Below are 18,488 nucleotides of genomic sequence, written 5' to 3'. Positions count from 1 at the left end.
GTTGACTTTAGAGTCTAATGACAGTCACCCGTAGTAGCCCAGAGAGGTGAAGAAATAGTTCTGGCAGCTTTGCAGATAACTGAGTTTTTAGTGTAACTGTGTAGAACTACTGCAGCATAAACAACGCATTGAGGCCGAGGATTGCGCGGGATCTGAAACACAGGAGGTCATTCAGAGTTGTTCGCTCGCAAGGCGATTTTAGCAGAGTTGCTCACGCTAAGCCGCCGCCTACTGGGAGTGAATCTTAGCATCGTAAACTTGCGAACGACGTATTCGCAATATTGCGATTACACACTTCTTAGCAGTTTCAGAGTAGCTTCAGACTTACTCGGCATCTGCGATCAGTTCAGTGCTTGTCGTTCCTGGTTTGACGTCACAAACACTCCCAGCGTTCGCCCAGACACTCCTCCGTTTCTCCAGCCACTCCTGCGTTTTTCCCAGAAACGGCAGCGTTTTTTCCCACACGCCCATAAAACGGCCTGTTTCCGCCCAGAAACATCCACTTCCTGTCAATCACACTACGATCGCCAGAGCGAAGAAAAAGCCGTGAGTAAAATACCTAACTGCATAGCAAATTTACTTGGCGCAGTCGCAGTGCGGACATTGCGCATGCGCACTAAGCGGAAAATCGCTGCGATGCGATGAAATTTACAGAGCGAACAACTCGGAATGAGGGCCACTGTTCGCAAATGGCCTCTTGTGGCGTGTATCAGCCTCACTTGATTTGTGGCAAAGGGTCTGTAGGTTAGAATACGGAGGGGGGGCTCAGGGGATGACTTCTCATTAGACCTGTTTTATAGCAGCGGTTGAGCATATTTATTGCGTGGGTGCACCCCTTAGTAAAGTCCCTCTGGCCCTCCGGTAACGTGTCCCCTCTTTAAAGATAGCCTTTTGTATGTTTGGGGGGGAGGCTGTTATTATAAAGAGTACCTTGCTCCTTTTAGTGCGTAATAGCGCTGCTGCTGCTACGGCTGGCGGCTCTCTTTAGCGCTGCTGCGGCTACTGGGCTCTCCTTGGCGCTGGATCCGGCTCTCTGTGTCGTGCTGTGGCTGGCGGCTTCTCTCCCCATTCGGCGGCAGCATGTCCAGTCTGATGTTGCGCTGCTGCAGGTGGCGGCTCTGCTCCCTGCTGGCTGTGTGCAGTGGCGGCTTCCCTCTTCTCTCTGCTGGCGGTCGGCGGCAGCAGATCTCGTCGCTGATGACAGACGCTTCTCCCCTTCTTCCTGTGTGTAGCCGCGGCAAACAGCTCCTCACTCTCTCCAGTCAGGCACGTACACTCCCGCCTATGCCGCTGGTCTTTTATCTCCCAACCAGGTACTCCTCCTCCTTTTTCTGCCGCCCAACTCCCCTCCAATCCTGTTGGTCTCCGCTTTTCCCGCTCCCTGCAGGCTGAGTAAGAAAAGTCCCTCAGGCAGTACAAATAATAAGAATTTACTTACCGATAATTCTATTTCTCGGAGTCCGTAGTGGATGCTGGGGTTCCTGAAAGGACCATGGGGAATAGCGGCTCCGCAGGAGACAGGGCACAAAAAGTAAAGCTTTCCGATCAGGTGGTGTGCACTGGCTCCTCCCCCTATGACCCTCCTCCAAGCCTCAGTTAGGCACTGTGCCCGGACGAGCGTACACAATAAGGGAGGAATTTTGAATCCCGGGTAAGACTCATACCAGCCACACCAATCACACCGTACAACTTGTGATCAAACCCAGTTAACAGTATGATAACAGAGGAGCCTCTGAAAGATGGCTTCCTAAACAATAACCCGAATTAGTTAACAATAACTATGTACAATTATTGCAGATAATCCGCACTTGGGATGGGCGCCCAGCATCCACTACGGACTCCGAGAAATAGAATTATCGGTAAGTAAATTCTTATTTTCTCTATCGTCCTAGTGGATGCTGGGGTTCCTGAAAGGACCATGGGGATTATACCAAAGCTCCCAAACGGGCGGGAGAGTGCGGATGACTCTGCAGCACCGAATGAGAGAACTCCAGGTCCTCCTTAGCCAGAGTATCAAATTTGTAAAATTTTACAAACGTGTTCTCCCCTGACCACGTAGCTGCTCGGCAAAGTTGTAATGCCGAGACCCCTCGGGCAGCCGCCCAAGATGAGCCCACCTTCCTTGTGGAGTGGGCCTTTACAGATTTAGGCTGTGGCAGGCCTGCCACAGAATGTGCAAGTTGGATTGTGCTACAGATCCAACGAGCAATCGTCTGCTTAGACGCAGGAGCACCCATCTTGTTGGGTGCATACAATATAAACAACGAGTCAGATTTTCTGACTCCAGCTGTCCTTGCAATATATATTTTTAATGCTCTGACAACGTCCAGTAACTTGGAGTCCTCCAAGTCACTTGTAGCCGCAGGCACTACGATAGGCTGGTTCAGATGAAATGCTGACACCACCTTAGGGAGAAAATGCGGACGAGTCCGCAGTTCTGCCCTGTCCGAATGGAAAATCAGATATGGGCTTTTGTAAGATAAAGCTGCCAGTTCTGACACTCTCCTGGCCGAAGCCAGGGCTAGTAACATGGTCACTTTCCATGTGAGATATTTTAAATCCACCTTTTTTAGTGGTTCAAACCAATGAGATTTTAGAAATTCCAAAACCACATTGAGATCCCACGGTGCCACTGGAGGCACCACAGGAGGCTGTATATGCAGCACTCCCTTAACAAAAGTCTGGACTTCAGGAACTGAAGCCAATTCTTTTTGAAAGAAAATCGACAGGGCCGAAATTTGAACCTTAATAGATCCCAATTTGAGACCCATAGACAATCCTGATTGCAGGAAATGTAGGAATCGACCCAGTTGAAATTCCTCCGTCGGAGCACTCCGATCCTCGCACCACGCAACATATCTTCGCCAAATGCGGTGATAGTGTTGCACGGTTACTTCCTTCCTTGCTTTAATCAAAGTAGGAATGACTTCTTCCGGCATGCCTTTTTCCTTTAGGATCCGGCGTTCAACCGCCATGCCGTCAAACGCAGCCGCGGTAAGTCTTGAAACAGACAGGGACCCTGCTGAAGCAAGTCCCTCCTTAGAGGTAGAGGCCACGGATCTTCCGTGATCATCTCTTGAAGTTCCGGGTACCAAGTCCTTCTTGGTCAATCCGGAACCACTAGTATCGTTCTTACGCCTCTTTGCCGTATAATTCTCAATACTTTTGGTATGAGAGGCAGAGGAGGAAACACATACACCGACTGGTACACCCAAGGCGTTACCAGCGCGTCCACAGCTATTGCCTGCGGATCTCTTGACCTGGCGCAATACCTGTCCAGTTTTTTGTTGAGGCGAGACGCCATCATGTCTACTATTGGTCTTTCCCAACGGGTTACCAGCATGTGGAAGACTTCCGGATGAAGTCCCCACTCTCCCGGGTGAAGGTCGTGTCTGCTGAGGAAGTCTGCTTCCCAGTTGTCCACTCCCGGGATGAACACTGCTGACAGTGCTATCACATGATTCTCTGCCCAGCGAAGAATCCTTGCAGCTTCTGCCATTGCACTCCTGCTTCTTGTGCCGCCCTGTCTGTTTACATGGGCGACTGCCGTGATGTTGTCCGACTGGATCAACACCGGTTTTCCTTGAAGCAGAGGTTCTGCCTGGCTTAGAGCATTGTAGATTGCTCTTAGTTCCAGAATGTTTATGTGAAGAGACGTTTCCAGGCTCGTCCACACTCCCTGGAAGTTTCTTCCTTGTGTGACTGCTCCCCAGCCTCTCAGGCTGGCTTCCGTGGTCACCAGGATCCAATCCTGTATGCCGAATCTGCGGCCCTCCAATAGAGGAGCACTCTGCAACCACCACAGAAGAGATACCCTTGTCCTTGGAGACAGGGTTATCCGCTGGTGCATCTGAAGATGCGACCCTGACCATTTGTCCAACAGATCCCTCTGGAAAATTCGTGCATGGAATCTGCCGAATGGAATTGCTTCGTAAGAAGCCACCATTTTTCCCAGGACTCTTGTGCATTGATGTACAGACACCTTTCCTGGTTTTAGGAGGTTCCTGACAAGCTCGGATAACTCCTTGGCTTTTTCCTCCGGGAGAAAAACCTTTTTCTGAACCGTGTCCAGAATCATCCCTAGGAACAGCAGACGAGTTGTCGGCATTAACTGGGATTTTGGAATATTCAGAATCCAGCCGTGCTGTTTTAGCACTTCTTGAGACAGTGCTAATCCCCTCTCTAGCTGTTCTCTGGACCTTGCCCTTATTAGGAGATCGCCTTTTCTTCGAAGAAGAATCATCATCTCGGCCATTACCTTTGTAAAGACCCGAGGTGCCGTGGACAATCCGAACGGCAGCGTCTGAAACTGATAGTGACAGTTTTGTACAACGAACCTGAGGTACCCCTGGTGTGAGGGGTAAATTGGAACGTGGAGGTACGCATCCTTGATGTCCAAGGACACCATAAAGTCCCCTTCTTCCAGGTTCGCTATCACTGCTCTGAGTGACTCCATTTTGAACTTGAACTTCTTTATGTACAGGTTCAAGGACTTCAGATTTAGAATAGGTCTTACCGAGCCGTCCGGCTTCGGTACCACAAATAGAGTGGAATAATACCCCTTTCCCTGTTGTAGAAGAGGTACCTTGACTATCACCTGCTGAGAGTACAGCTTGTGAATGGCTTCCAAAACCGTCTCCCTTTCGGAGGGGGACGTTGGTAAAGCAGACTTCAGGAAACGGCGAGGCGGATCTGTCTCTAGTTCCAACTTGTACCCCTGAGATATTATCTGCAGGATCCAGGGATCTACCTGCGAGTGAGCCCACTGCGCGCTGAAATTCTTGAGACGACCGCCCACCGCCCCCGAGTCCGCTTGAGAAGCCCCAGCGTCATGCTGAGGCTTTTGTAGAAGCGGGGGAGGGCTTCTGTTCCTGGGAAGGAGCTGCCTGTTGGTGTCTCTTCCCCCTTCCTCTGCCTCGTGGCAGATATGAATATCCCTTTGCTCTCTTGTTTTTAAAGGAACGAAAGGGCTGCGGTTGAAAAGTCGGTGTCTTTTTCTGTTGGGGAGTAGCTTGAGGTAAAAAGGTGGATTTCCCGGCTGTAGCCGTGGCCACCAAATCTGATAGACCGACTCCAAATAACTCCTCCCCTTTATACGGCAAAACTTCCATATGCCGTTTTGAGTCCGCATCGCCTGACCACTGTCGCGTCCATAAACTTCTTCTGGCCGAAATGGACATAGCACTTACCCGTGATGCCAGTGTGCAGATATCCCTCTGTGCATCACGCATATAAAGAAATGCATCCTTTATTTGCTCTAAAGACAGTAAAACATTGTCCCTATCCAGGGTATCAATATTTTCAATCAGGGACTCTGACCAAGCTACTCCAGCACTGCACATCCAGGCTGTCGCTATAGCTGGTCGTAGTATAACACCTGTATGTGTGTATATACTTTTTTGGATATTTTCCATCCTCCTATCTGCTGGATCTTTAAGTGCGGCCGTCTCAGGAGAGGGTAACGCCACTTGTTTAGATAAGCGTGTGAGCGCCTTGTCCACCCTAGGAGGTGTTTCCCAGCGCGCCCTAACCTCTGACGGGAAAGGGTATAAAGCTAATAACTTCTTTGAAATTAGCATCTTTTTATCGGGGGCAACCCACGCTTCATCACATACATCATTTAGTTCTTCTGATTCAGGAAAAACTATAGGTAGTTTTTTCACACCCCACATAATACCCTGTTTAGTGGTACCTGTAGTATCAGCTAAATGTAACGCCTCCTTCTTTGCCAAAATCATATAACGTGTGGCCCTACTGGAAAATACGGTTGATTCGTCACCGTCGCCACTGGAATCAGTGCCTGTGTCTGGGTCTGTGTCGACCGACTGAGGCAAAGGGCGTTTTACAGCCCCTGACGGTGTTTGAGGCGCCTGGACAGGCACTAACTGATTGTCCGGCCGTCTCATGTCGTCAAACGACTGCTTTAGCGTGTTGACACTATCCCGTAATTCCATAAATAAAGGCATCCATTCTGGTGTCGACCCCCTAGGAGGTGACATCCCCATATTTGGCAATTGCTCCGCCTCCACACCAATATCGTCCTCATACATGTCGACACACACGTACCGACACACAGCAGACACACAGGGAATGCTCTTAACGAAGACAGGACCCCACTAGCCCTTTGGGGAGACAGAGGGAGAGTTTGCCAGCACACACCAAAAGCGCTATATATGACAGGGATAGCCTTATAATAAGTGCTCCCTGTATAGCTGCTTTTATAATATAATTTTTGCCACTATTTTGCCCCCCCTCTCTTGTTTTACCCTGTTTCTGTAGTGCAGTGCAGGGGAGAGACCTGGGAGCCGTCCTGACCAGCGGAGCTGTGTAAAGAAAATGGCGCTGTGTGCTGAGGAGATAGGCCCCGCCCCTTTTCCGGCGGGCTCGTCTCCCGCTCTTTAGTGTATTCTGGCAGGGGTTAAATATCTCCATATAGCCCCCGGAGGCTATATGTGAGGTATTTTTTAGCCAAATAGGTTTTCATTTGCCTCCCAGGGCGCTCCCCTCCCAGCGCCCTGCACCCTCAGTGACTGCCGTGTGAAGTGTGCTGAGAGGAAAATGGCGCACAGCTGCAGTGCTGTGCGCTACCTTTAGAAGACTGAGGAGTCTTCTGCCGCCGATTCTGGACCTCTTCATGTTTCAGCATCTGCAAGGGGGCCGGCGGTGAGGCTCCGGTGACCATCCAGGCTGTACCTGTGATCGTCCCTCTGGAGCTGATGTCCAGTAGCCAAGAAGCCAATCCATCCTGCACGCAGGTGAGTTCACTTCTTCTCCCCTAAGTCCCTCGTTGCAGTGATCCTGTTGCCAGCAGGACTCACTGTAAAATAAAAAACCTAAGCTAAACTTTCTCTAAGCAGCTCTTTAGGAGAGCCACCTAGATTGCACCCTTCTCGGCCGGGCACAAAAATCTAACTGAGGCTTGGAGGAGGGTCATAGGGGGAGGAGCCAGTGCACACCACCTGATCGGAAAGCTTTACTTTTTGTGCCCTGTCTCCTGCGGAGCCGCTATTCCCCATGGTCCTTTCAGGAACCCCAGCATCCACTAGGACGATAGAGAAAACAAATGAGACTGTAATGGCATGTAGCAGGGGTACCCCAACGTGGGTATCACATGGACATGTTAATGTATGTGCAGAATTATAGTATCCCTCAGTTTACTGCTTACCAGGCTAAGGTTCTATAGTCTTCATCACCGTGTTGCATTATTGCATGCTTCTATAATGTGTTGTGACATATTTAAATATGAGAATATACTATAGTGTGTAATGTGATATTGCAAACTACTTGCAAAAGACAAACCAGATTTGGCAAAGAATTCCCACTCAATAAAAAAAAGTTATTTTATTTCTGTGTCATTACTGTGTTGGGTTGTGGTGGATCACCAGCCTCTCTGCTGTGGGCATGCGAAAGTCCAGAAACAACCGTGATGACTCAACCAACGGTGAGCAACACACATCAGCTGATCCTCTAACACACTAGAGGTGTTACAAATGGGTGTGCTATTGAAAGTCGACAGTAACTAGGTCGACAATGTCTAGGTCGACCACTTTTGGTCGACAGTAACTAGGTCGACAGGGTCTTTAGGTCGACATGTTCTAGGTCGACAGGTCAAAAGGTCGACATGAGTTTTTAATGTTATTTTGGTGTCGTTTTCTTCGTAGAGTGACCGGGAACCCCAATTAGTGCACCGCGTCCCCTCGCATCCACTACCGCTTCGCTCACCACAGATTACCGTTCCAATCGTAGTCCACGTAAATTGTTAAGTATGAAAAGGTTCAAAAAAAGAAAAAAATTGTGAAAAACTCATGTCGCCCTTTTGACCTGTCGACCTAGAACATGTCGACCTAAAGACCCTGTCGACCTAGACACCCTGTCGACCTAGTTACTGTCGACCAATAGTGGTCGACCTAGACATTGTCGACCTAGTTACTGTCGACTTTCAATCCGGATCCCGTTACAAATATACCCCTTAGTTTTTTTTTTTTTTTAAATCCTTCTGTTTACACTTACTCAAGGGAGCACCACCAGTTCATAGTATTGCAGGAAGTAATTACATCCTTTTTATTTTGAGAACTTTTTTTTTTCTTTTTTAAATTCTTGAAAATGTATAATTCAGTGCTGGGATGCTCCATCTCCCCCTACCCCTTCACACCAGTATATGATACCGCAAAATGCATCTTTGTGTTGATGCATTTCACATTTGTTGCAAAAGGTAACTGTTTATGAGCCCCATTGCAGGGGCAATGCACACATTCTGTTTTCTGTAGCTTTCTATAGTTGCTCTGCCAGAATAAAAAAAATATATCTTGTTTTGGGGCACTCTAGTATTAATCAACAATGAAAACTTAAGAAATAAAATATGCAACCCTTACAAAAACACCAATGTCCAGGTATATAACAGCTTTAGGTATGAAATACACCAGGTTCATCAGTGCTGTGCAATATAACAGGCAGGGCCGGTACTGAGGCTTTGCGCGCCCCGGGTGGCAATGGGGGTGTGTGGCTTCGTACAGGGGGCGTGGTCATTTACGCCCCCCTGTACAGACTACTGTAGCGTTCTGAAATGTACCCCCCGCTGCGAAGCCCTTTGTGGAGAGGTCCTTTAATGTGCGGTGCGCGATGACGTCATCGCACACCGCACAGTAAAGGACCTCTCCACGAAGGGAAACTCTAGTTTCCCTTCACAGCGGCCAGCGGCAGCGGGGGGCACAGCAGCAGCGGATCTTGCCCTGGTGCGGCGCCCTCCGGATGGCGCCGGCGCCCCGGGCAAAAGTCCTGCTTGCCCGTGGCAAGATCCGCTACTGATAACAGGTTACAATAGAACAAAAGTGTTGAAAGGAAAAGTTTGCGCTTTAAGATGCAAAACAGCCCACAGCCAGTGGAAAAGGTGACACCAAAACCTTCAACATATAGATCAGACAACAGAAAATACCACTGTATATATAGGCGCTTAAATAACAGACCAGTTGTATTCGGTGATTCCTTTGTTAAGCACAAGGTATTTCCTTAAATATAAAGCAAATACAAAATATAGTGCAGATGGTACTCTTAAAATATTAAAGTGCAGAAGAGTGCTAATTTTGGACTCCTACCAGAAGGGATGGTCTACTATATTGTAGACAAATGAGCATAAGCGGAGCGGACCACTGCCAGTCACGTACTTTTCCTTATAGTAGTATCATACTCCATAACCGTATATAGAATAGAAAGAAAACTCCCAACACTACATTGAGATCCCAAGGTGCCACTGGAGGCACAAAAGGAAGCTGTATATGCAGTACTCCCTTGACAAACGTCTGAACTTCAGGAACAGAAGCTAGTTCTTTTTGGAAGAATATCGACAGGGCCGAAATTTGAACCTTAATGGACCCTAATTTGAGGCCCATAGACAGTCCTGTTTGCAGGAAATGCAGGAATCGACCCAGTTGAAATTCCTCCGTAGGGGCCTTCCTGGCCTCGCACCACGCAACATATTTACGCCAAATACGGTGATAATGTTGTACGGTTACATCCTTCCTGGCTTTGATCAGGGTAGGGATGACTTCATCCGGAATGCCTTTTTCCTTCAGGATCCGGCGTTCAACCGCCATGCCGTCAAACGCAGCCGCGGTAAGTCTTGGAACAGACATGGTCCCTGCTGGAGCAGGTCCTGTCTTAGAGGTAGAGGCCACGGGTCTTCCGTGAGCATCTCTTGAATTTCCGGGTACCAAGTCCTTCTTGGCCAATCCGGAGCCACGAGTATAGTCTTTACTCCTCTCCTTCTTATGATTCTCAGTACTTTTGGTATGAGAGGAAGAGGAGGGAACACATACACTGACCGGTACACCCACGGTGTTACCAGAGCGTCCACAGCTATTGCCTGAGGGTCCCTTGACCTGGAGCAATATCTGTCCAGTTTTTTGTTGAGGCGAGACACCATCATGTCCACCTTTGGTTTTTCCCAACGGTTTACAATCATGTGGAAGACTTCTGGGTGAAGTCCCCACTCCCCCGGGTGAAGATCGTGTCTGCTGAGGAAGTCTGCTTCCCAGTTGTCCACTCCCGGAATGAACACTGCTGACAGTGCTATCACATGATTTTCCGCCCAGCGAAGAATCCTTGCCACTTCCGTCATTGCCTTCCTGCTTCTTGTGCCGCCCTGTCTGTTTACGTGGGCGACTGCCGTGATGTTGTCCGACTGGATCAATACAGGCTGACCCTGAAGCAGAGGCCTTGCCTGACTTAGGGCATTGTAAATGGCCCTTAGTTCCAGGATATTTATGTGAAGTGACGTTTCCATGCTTGACCACAAGCCCTGGAAATTTTTTCCCTGTGTGACTGCTCCCCAGCCTCTCAGGCTGGCATCCGTGGTCACCAGGACCCAATCCTGAATGCCGAATCTGCGGCCCTCTAGGAGATAAACACTCTGTAACCACCACAGGAGAGACACCCTTGTCCTTGGAGACAGGGTTATCCGCTGATGCATTTGAAGATGCGATCCGGACCATTTGTCTAGCAGATCCAACTGAAAAGTTCTTGCGTGGAATCTGCCGAATGGAATCGCTTCGTAAGAAGCCACCATCTTTCCCAGGACCCTTGTGCACTGATGCACTGACACCTGGCCTGGTCTTAGGAGTTTCCTGACTAGGTCGGATAACTCCCTGGCTTTCTCTTCCGGGAGAAACACCTTTTTCTGTACTGTGTCCAGAATCATCCCTAGGAACAGCAGACGTGTCGTCGGAATCAGCTGCGATTTTGGAATATTTAGAATCCATCCGTGCTGTCGTAGTACTATTTGAGATAGTGCTACTCCGACCTCTAACTGTTCTCTGGACCGTGCCCTTATCAGGAGATCGTCCAAGTAAGGGATAATTAAGACGCCTTTTCTTCGAAGAAGAATCATCATTTCGGCCATTACCTTGGTAAAGACCCGGGGTGCCGTGGACAATCCAAACGGCAGCGTCTGAAACTGATAGTGACAGTTCTGTACCACAAACCTGAGGTACCCTTGGTGAGAAGGGCAAATTGGGACATGGAGGTAAGCATCCTTGATGTCCAGAGACACCATGTAGTCCCCTTCTTCCAGGTTCGCTATCACTGCTCTGAGTGACTCCATCTTGAACTTGAACCTTTTTATGTAAGTGTTCAAGGCTTTTAGATTTAAAATGGGTCTCACCGAGCCGTCCGGCTTCGGTACCACAAACAGCGTGGAGTAATACCCCTTTCCCTGTTGTAGGAGGGGTACCTTGATTATCACTTGCTGGGAATACAGCTTGTGAATGGCTTCCAATACCGCCTCCCTGTCGGGGGTAGACGTTGGTAAAGCAGACTTCAGGAACCGGCGAGGGGGAGACGTCTCGAATTCCAATTTGTACCCCTGAGATACTACCTGCAGGATCCAGGGGTCCACTTGCGAGTGAGCCCACTGCGTGCTGAAATTCTTGAGACGGGCCCCCACCGTGCCTGAGTCCGCTTGTAAGGCCCCAGCGTCATGCTGAGGACTTGGCAGAAGCGGGGGAAGGCTTCTGTTCGTGGGAAGAAGCTGTCTGTTGCAGTCTTTTTCCCCTTCCTCTGCCCCGGGGCAGATATGAGTGGCCTTTTGCCCGCTTGCCCTTATGGGGACGAAAGGACTGAGCCTGAAAAGACGGTATCTTTTTCTGCTGCGAGGTGACTTGGGGTAAAAAGGTGGATTTCCCAGCCGTTGCCGTGGCCACCAGGTCCGATAGACCGCCCCCAAATAACTCCTCCCCTTTATACGGCAATACTTCCATATGCCGTTTGGAATCCGCATCCCCTGACCACTGTCGCGTCCATAATCCTCTTCTGGCAGAAATGGACATCGCACTTACTCTTGATGCCAGAGTGCAAATGTCTCTCTGTGCATCTCGCATATATAGGAATGCATCCTTTAAATGCTCTATAGTCAATAATATATTGTCCCTGTCCAGGGTATCAATATTTTCAGTCAGGGAATCCGACCAAGCCACCCCAGCACTGCACATCCAGGCTGAGGCGATTGCTGGTCGCAGTATAACACCAGTATGTGTGTATATACTTTTAAGGATATTTTCCAGCCTCCTATCTGCTGGCTCCTTAAGGGCGGCCGTTTCTGGAGACGGTAACGCCACTTGTTTTGATAAGCGTGTGAGCGCCTTATCCACCCTAGGGGGTGTTTCCCAACGAGCCCTAACCTCTGGTGGGAAGGGATATAGTGCCAATAATTTTTTAGAAATTAGCAGTTTTTTGTCGGGGTTAACCCACGCTTCATCACACACTTCATTCAACTCATCTGATTCAGGAAAAACTACGGGTAGTTTTTTCACACCCCACATAATACCCCTTTTTGTGGTACTTGCAGTATCAGACATGTGCAAAACCTCCTTCATTGCCGTGATCATGTAACGTGTGGCCCTACTGGAAAATACGTTTGTTTCTTCACCGTCGACACTGGAGTCAGTGTCTGTGTCTGGGTCCGTGTCGACCCACTGAGGTAACGGGCGTTTAATAGCCCCTGACGGTGTTTGAGACGCCTGGACAGGCACTAACTGAGCTGCCGGCTGTCTCATGTCGTCAACAGTTTTCTGTAACGTGCCGACACTGTCACGTAATTCCTTAATTACGGCCATCCATTCAGGTGTCGACTCCCTAGGGGGTGACATCACCATTATAGGCAATTGCTCCGCCTCCACATCATTTTCCTCCTCATACATGTCGACACACACGTACCGACACCCAGCACACACACAGGGAATGCTCTGATAGAGGACAGGACCCACTTAGCCCCTTGGGGAGACAGAGGGAGAGTTTGCCAGCACACACCAGAGCGCTATATATGTATAGGGACAACCTTACAATAAGTGTCTATCCCTTATAGCTGCTTATATCTGTTATTTTGCCAAATAAGTGCCCCCCTCTCTTTTTTACCCTGTTTCTGTAGTTGCAGGATGCAGGGGAGATTCTGGGAGCCTTCCTACCAGCGGAGCTGTGTGGGAAAAATGGCGCTGTGTGCTGAGGAGATAGGCCCCGCCCCCTTCACGGCGGGCTCTTCTCCCGCTTTTTTCTGGAAAACTGGCAGGGGTTAAATACATCCATATAGCCCAGGAGCTATATGTGATGTATTTTTTGCCAAATAAGGTAAATTCATTGCTTCCCAGGGCGCCCCCCCCCAGCGCCCTGCACCCTCAGTGACCGAAGTGTGAAGTGTGCTGAGAGCAATGGCGCACAGCTGCAGTGCTGTGCGCTACCTTATGAAGACAGGAAAGTCTTCTGCCGCCGATTTATGGACCTCTTCTTGCTTCAGCATCTGTAAGGGGGCCGGCGGCGCGGCTCCGGGACCCATCCATGGCTGGGCCTGTGATCGTCCCTCTGGAGCTAATGTCCAGTAGCCTAAGAAGCCCAATCCACTCTGCACGCAGGTGAGTTCGCTTCTTCTCCCCTTAGTCCCTCGATGCAGTGAGCCTGTTGCCAGCAGGTCTCACTGAAAATAAAAAACCTATTTAAACTTTTACTCTAAGCAGCTCAGGAGAGCCACCTAGATTGCACCCTTCTCGTTCGGGCACAAAATCTTAACTGAGGCTTGGAGGAGGGTCATAGGGGGAGGAGCCAGTGCACACCAGCTAGTCCTAAAGCTTTTACTTTGTGCCCAGTCTCCTGCGGAGCCGCTATTCCCCATGGTCCTTTCGGAGTCCCCAGCATCCACTAGGACGTTAGAGAAATAACACTTAATATCAGGCGGCCGCGACAGCTATGGACACGCTGAACGTGGCGGCATTTCAAATGAAGCGCCGGCCGCCAGCCAATCAGAGCTGGCGGACCGGCAGCCAATCAGGGAAGCTGCCGCAGCAGCGGCAGCCAATCAGGAGCGACTGCTGCGGCAGCTTCCCTGATTGGCTGCCGGTCCACCAGCTCTGGTTGGCTGGCGGCCGGCGCTTCATTTGAAATGCCGAAGTGTTCAGTGTGTCCATGGCTGCCGCGGCCGCCCGCCTAATAGTAAGTGTTATTACTTACACCCACCCTCCCTCCCCGCTACCAACCCTCCCGCGCCACTACCTACACCCACCCTCCCGCACCGCTACCTACCCCCATAGGTGTGCGCAGACACTGACAGGTGGGTGCCGCTCTGGACCCCCCCCCCCCCTCCCCCTCCATGGCATGGCATTATAGTGTTCTGTCACCTCACCTGTCCTGGACATAGACTGCTTACCTGGGCCGCCCAGGTGAGCAGTCTAAATCCAGGACAGGGGAGGTGAGAGAACACTATAATGCCGTGGAGGGGGGGGGGGGGCAGTCCGGAGCGGCACCCGCCTGTCAGTGTCTGCGCACGCCTATGCCTACCCCCTCCCTACCTCCTGCACCCTCCCTCCAGCGCTGCTCCCTACATCTTTCACTGGTCCCTACTGCAATCCCGGGAATCCCGGGATTGACCGTTTTTCAATCCCGAATCCCGGGATTGAAAAAACGGCCCGGGATTGGCCTCCCTACTTTATATCTAGGGGGGTAATTCCAAGTTGATCGTAGCAGAATTTTTTTTTGCAGTTGGGCAAAACCATGTGCACTGCAGGGGAGGCAAATATAACATGTGCAGAGAGAGTTAGATTTGGGTGGGGTGTGTTCAATCTGCAGTCTAATTTGCAGTGTAAAAATAAAGCAGCCAGTATTTACCCTGCACAGAAACAAAATAACCCACCCAAATCTAACTCTCTCTGCAAATGTTATCTCTGTCCCCCCCTGCAGTGCACATGGTTTTGCCCAACTGCTAAAAAATATCCTGCTGCGATCAACTTGGAATTACCCCCTATGTTCATTCCACTGCCGGCGGCCATTTTATTGGTTTGTAATGTCCATTCCTTTACATTCTCTACGGTGGCCATTTGGTTGGTTTGTAATGTCCAATACCATAGATAGCAGCATCATAGAATAATGAAATTAAGAACATATTAAGAAAGACAATATTAATATATGGATAATCCCTTATCAAAGGATACAAAAAAATATGTGCATGTATAGAAAAAATAAAAGATAAATAATAAAATAATGAATTCTGTAAGACCATATTAAATAAGAACACCCCATCAGAGAAACCATTTTATCTCGAGGTCTTTATTCAGACCATCTGGTATTAAGGTTTTAAAGTTAAAAATCATCTCCATTTCAGTGCGTGCTAATATGGACATAGATTCTTGATGTCTTATATTTTTGTTTACTTTTTTAAAACCATAAAAATTTAAAATGTGTGTTGTATCACATTGATGTTCTTCTTTAAAATGGAGTGATAAAGCATGTGTTTCTATGCCTTTACGGATGTTACGTAGCTGTTCGCCAATCCTTACTTTTAATCGTACATTTTTGGACATCTATAAATATATCAAACTGATTCATTTTAGTGGAGGGGGCGTACTTCAGCCCCTTTTCTAAAAGAGATCTCTCTCCTTCTAATAAAATATGTTGGTGCAGGTTTTTTGGATTTTCCCCGACCACCCCTAAAGAAGGTGGAAGGGGATTTGGATTTTTTACATTTTGCGGTCCGACAGGACTGCAGTGTGGATGTAGGATAAGATTTCTTAGTCGGTGGAGCTCCTGAGGGGAGAAAGGTTGACTTACCCACAGTTGCCATGGAAATCCACGCATCCAATGCATCCCCAAACAGAGCCTGACCTGTGAAGGGTAGGTTCTCCACACTTTTCTTAGATTCTGCATCCGCAATCCATTGGCGTAGCCAGAGTCCTCTGCGTGCCAAGACTGCCATGGAAGTAGTCCTCGCATTTAGGACTCCAAGGTCTTTCATGGCCTCCACCATGAACCTAGCAGAATCCTGTACGTGACGCAAAAACAAATCAATGTCACACCTATCCATAGTATCTAAGTCCTCTAGTAATGTGCCTGATCACTTTACTATGGCTTTAGAAATCCACACACAAGCAATAGTGGGCCTTAAAGCCACGCCTGTAGCAGTGTATAGAGATTTGAGCGTAGTCTCAATTTTGCGGTCAGCCCGCTCCTTTAGGGTGGTTGAACCAGGGACAGGTAAAACCACCTTTTTAGACAACCTAAATACAGAAGCGTCTACTATAGGTGGGTTTTCCCTTTTCTTTCTATCCTCCTTGTTACGTTCACTATACTTGGTACTCCTGGAACTGGGCGGATGAGCCCCAAGTACAGGAACGTAATGCTGGAGTGGGAATTGAGACCAGCAGCAAACCCCTACAGAACCCTGACTCCGTTGTTTCACCCGCGTGGTCAGTCTACGCCTGCGAGACTATGTTTGCTTGGGCCCATGGCAGCCGCGTTTGAAGGACGGATTATGTCTGCCCAACTCCGATGCCCCCCGGTCTTAGTTGGAGACAAGGCGTAAATTGAGACGGGGCAATAACAAGGGGAACCTCTAACTAAACAGAAACTCGAGTTAGGGGCAACTACAGAACTCAGACAAAAGTATGTGCGGCTCAGCCGCCAAGACAAACAACAACAAAGGAAATGCTGTCCACACGCCGACACAATACTACTGTGTACCGGCGATGACAGCATACGCAGAACCCTCTGCAGAAAATCCAAAGCAAATATAACGGACAGATACGGCCAAGGCCGTAAGGTGCGGCAAAGCCGCTACTCAGGAAACCGGTGTGAATACAGGTGGACGGACAAGAACCCCCAAAGCTGCAGACACAGGCTCACATAACAGGAAAGCCGGACAGATATCTTTAACAGGCTCCAGACACCAGGACTCAGGACTCTGGACTCAGAGCTACTGGATCACAGGAACACACACCAGGATAGGAACAGCTCATAGGAAGCTCTGGACTCTGCCAGAGCTGAGTACACAGGATTCCAGTATCAGACAGGGCCTGGACACAGATGCAATACTGGACAAGACTCTATTCAGGAACATACAGGTATCTTAGCAGAACGTCTATCACCAGCTCAGAACTGCATAGTTAACTAGGTAATAAGGGAACACGCCCCAATCAGGATTGCTGGAAGCCAGGCACAAGGTAATTGCACAAACACCTGCAGGTGAGAATTAACCCATATAAAACAGGCTGCAATTACACAGACTTACCACCGACGGCCAACAAGAGTCTTCTAAACCAGTGTAATGGAAATCCTGGCATGCGAACATAACTAGAATACAAAATACATAAACGGAAAGCAAACAGGAATGAACCACTGCTTGTGGTTCATAATAGTACCCTCTCCTTAAGGGTGGACTCCGGACACCCCACAAAAGCCAAGGGGAACAGAAACAGGAGTACAACATGAAATACATAACCAAAATACAAAACAGGAATGAGCCACTACCGTTGCTCATAACAGTACCCCCTCCCCCCCCCCCCCCCCCCCCTTGAGGAGGGGTCAACGGACCCCAAAATTCAGGTTTTCCAAAACAAGGGATACATAAAAAAAACCCTGACACACTGGTCTAACAGGCAAGAAAACAGAAACAAGCTGTGGAAACAGCTTGTAACAGTGCCCCCCCTTGACGGAGGCCACTGGACACAAGACAAGGGGGGAAAAAAATCTTTTTTTTTTTTTTTTTTAAACCGACAAGGCAAGAGTCAGCAATATTTATTTTTCTTCTTCTTCTTCAACTTTTTCCCCTGTGCCTGCTTAAAGACACCAGGAAAGGAAGACATCTCTTGCTCAAAAAAATCTTCAATATATATAGGTTGAGCAGTCAGATGATTCTTCCCTTTCCTACTAGAATGCCCAGGCACATAAGAAATCTAATCAGTTTCAGAATCTGAGAACAGACCATAGATTGGTCCCATTCCCCTAGATACTGAAACTTTAGGAGAATTCCTGTGGGGAGAAGACAGGAAAGCACATCCAGCAGCAATGGTAATAGGCTATGATTTTTGTGCTGACTGGCTGGAGTGCTTCACTGTGACCAAGTCATTACAGCCCTTCTTCGAGGCTGTGACTTTCTGAACCCCGCCAGGGGCAGTGACTTTCTGGACCCCCTCTGGGGCAGAGGCCTTCAGGAACCCCTCTGGGGCAGAGGCCTTCAGGAACCCCGCTGGAGCAGTGGCCTTCGGGAACCCCGCTGGGGTCAGCACCTCAAATTCTTTTGCTGGGACTGGACCGTCGGCCTCCCTCTCTGGGACCGGACCGTCGGCCTCCCTCTCTGGGACCGGACCGTCGGCCTCCCTCTCTGGGACCGGACCGTCGGCCTCCCTCTCTGAGATTATGGCCTCTGAGACCCCTACTGGGGCTAAGCCATTAGAGACCCCTCCAGAGGAAACGGCTGCTAGAACCCCTCTGGATTCTGTGCCTTTCGAGACCCCACCTAGGGATACTGCTTCAAAGATCCCTTCTGGGGCTGTGCTTCTCGAATTCCCTCCATGAGCCATGATTTTTGATACCCATTTTTAGGATTGCGCCTTTCAAGTCCCCACCTGGGGTAACAGCTTCTGAGACCCCTTCTGAGATTGATACCTGAGCTATTATATCCGATGTCCCTTTTCGACCCGGAGCATCGGGCACCGCTCCTAGATCCGGAGCATCGGGCACCG

General features: G+C 49.2%; 1 protein-coding gene across 1 annotated transcript in view; it reads right to left on the bottom strand.

Annotated features, from left to right (window-relative positions):
- The window catches only part of SMIM3 (small integral membrane protein 3), a 134,009-nt gene that overhangs the window by 98,815 nt on the left and 16,706 nt on the right, over positions 1–18,488 (bottom strand). Inside the window, exon 2 of the mRNA XM_063928673.1 lies at positions 931–1,388. The gene's annotated coding sequence lies outside the window, so the exon portion shown is untranslated. The remainder of the gene's footprint in view (positions 1–930; positions 1,389–18,488) is intronic.

The sequence above is a fragment of the Pseudophryne corroboree genome, chromosome 6 (genome assembly GCF_028390025.1).
Source record: "Pseudophryne corroboree isolate aPseCor3 chromosome 6, aPseCor3.hap2, whole genome shotgun sequence".
Classification (NCBI taxonomy): Eukaryota; Metazoa; Chordata; class Amphibia; order Anura; family Myobatrachidae; genus Pseudophryne; species Pseudophryne corroboree.
This window is presented reverse-complemented; position numbering and strand designations above follow the sequence as displayed.